A 2,309-nucleotide genomic window follows, 5' to 3' on the forward strand; every position below is an offset into this window, starting at 1 on the left:
AGCCGAGATCGCACCACTGCGCTCCAGCCTGGGCGACAGAGCAAGACTCCGTCTCAAAAACAAAACAAAACAAAAAATTCTCCAGGAATTGCCAAATGTCTTCTACAGGGCAAAACTGTTTCCAGTTGAGAACTAGCACATTACCTCTATAACGTCACATTTAAGAGGCAGGACAAGCAATAGGTGCCCAGCATGATAGCGGCCTTGGTAAGGCACATATGTTTGAGAGAGCAGAATATCAATTCTGGACTTCCAGCTCAAGGAGGGTCTTCAGTGAGACATGGAGGATGTCAGCCAATTACGCCATTGAGGAAAGGATGCCACTCTTGAAGGCTTTCACTTCAAAAAGAAACTTGCCATTCAGCTCCAAGGAATGCAGCTAGCTGGCAGCCTCCAGCTGCAACGCTGTCAGGCCCCACCTCAGCTTCTGAGCTGAAGCCATGCTTTCTCCAGCCAGTCCCCAGCCTAAAGCTGAGCACAGCAAAGCTCCTAGTGTCTGTCCAATGCAGGACTTGGCTGTTGATCTGTCTTTGCCCCAGAATTCCCTACTGAGCTGGCCTGGGCTTTGCCAGGCTCTCCCTGCCCAACTCAGCTCCTCCCCACTTTCCTCTTGCAAGTGCCCAGTCTAAATGACAGTCTGAAGGCTTTCCCTGACCAATTCTGCTTCTTCCCTCTTTTGTCTTCCATGGGCATTCCCCACAAATAAACCTCTTGTGTTCCTAACTCTTTCTCGGCATGTACTCCTCAGAGAAACTGACACAGCAGTATTGTCGCCCCGCTCAGACTCAGACCTAAAGAAAAACAGCAAGGTATGTTAGAGCCAACCTGTGAGAGGATGCCACATTGCTTAGCCCACACATCACCCGCCTTGTGCAGCTCCCAGTGTCACCTGCTCAGCCACAGGTAGCACACTGGGATTTGTTTCTGTCTTCAAGCATACGGGAAACTCAGGGAAGAAGCACAAAATGCCTTTCAGACTTTATTCCTCCCATGTTTCTGGTTCCAATACTGGTTACGTTTATTTGTCCTTGCTATAGTAAGATGTCCAGAGTGAAAGATAACTGAGCTGTCTGGGACCTGCCACCCAAATGGCTGTCACCCAGTCTAAATAAATGTCCTCAGGCACCAAAAATACAAAAACCTCGCCTGAATCAAGGCATCTAAACATCTCAATTGTTTCTTCATGAAGGTATGCTCCTTCCCTAAATCAGAAAAATAGAAATCAGAAAGAGAATATGAATTCATAATCTGATTCGTCTTTATTATTTGATTCAACTAAATATATTTACACACTTTTTTTTTTTTACTTTCCAACTTTTATTTCAGGTTCATGGGGTACATGCACAGGTTTGTTACATGGGTAAGTTGTGTGTCACAAGGGTATGGTGTACAGGTAATTTTGTCATCCAGGAAACCAGCATAACACCAAATAGGCAGTTTTTCAATCTTCACCCTCCTCTCACCCTCCACCCTCAAGTAAACCCTGGTGTCTATTGTTCCCTTCTTTGTGTCCATGGCACACACATTTTCTAGAAGTTATCATGTTAAGGGTTATATGGAATCCAAAAGTATTAATGGCAACAGTCCATGCTCTTTTAAATGGATTAATGTTGACAGTAACCTGATATTGTCGAGGGGAAGAAAATGGATGACAAAGATTATGCCCTCAAACCATGTACAAAGTGCTCAACATCTAAAACATTTTACCCTATATCTACCCAGAAGAAGGTTCCAGATTTCTCTTCACATATCACCCATCTCTCAAAATAATCTGCTCAGCCATGGAAAGAACACCACTGTCTTGAAACCAAGAAGCAAACTCGAGTGTAGAAGCCACATCCCAGTGCAGGTGGGACAGAAAGATAGAACAAAACTGGGATGTTGACACCCACAGACCCAGACTGCCTACTCCTTGGCTTCCTGACATGAGATACAGGAAGCCCCTGATGGTTTTAAACCATTATTATTGGAGTTCTCTGAGTTTTAACCTGTTTCCTAACCTCAGCAGAAAGAGAGGGAGAAAGAGAAACGCAATGGAGATTCCAATTAACCTTCTCTAGAGGAAATCTAGAACAACACTTAGAATTATAGAACTTCGCAAGATTCTCCGATTTTGGCAATCTTACTGTGCTTCAAATTTCTGTTCTAGTCTCTGTCACTGTGATAATTAGCAATAAAATCATTCAGAACCTCCATGACTCATGTCTGTTTCCTCAGGGACAGCCAGCAAGAGGAGACTATGTCCCACTTCACACCTAGGCGTGGAATGTAAAGAGCAGTAAGGAATAGCTACCATGTGAAGAAAGGAA

At 44.3% G+C, this 2,309-nt stretch overlaps 1 protein-coding gene across 1 annotated transcript in view; it reads right to left on the reverse strand.

Moving 5' to 3' along the window:
- Positions 1–1,236: 1,236 nt before the first annotated feature.
- The window catches only part of GIMAP8 (GTPase, IMAP family member 8), a 49,252-nt gene continuing 48,179 nt past the window's right edge, over positions 1,237–2,309 (reverse strand). The window contains exon 7 of the mRNA XM_011966623.1: positions 1,237–2,296. The gene's annotated coding sequence lies outside the window, so the exon portion shown is untranslated. The remainder of the gene's footprint in view (positions 2,297–2,309) is intronic.

This window comes from Mandrillus leucophaeus, unplaced genomic scaffold (genome assembly GCF_000951045.1).
Source record: "Mandrillus leucophaeus isolate KB7577 unplaced genomic scaffold, Mleu.le_1.0 Scaffold767, whole genome shotgun sequence".
Classification (NCBI taxonomy): Eukaryota; Metazoa; Chordata; class Mammalia; order Primates; family Cercopithecidae; genus Mandrillus; species Mandrillus leucophaeus.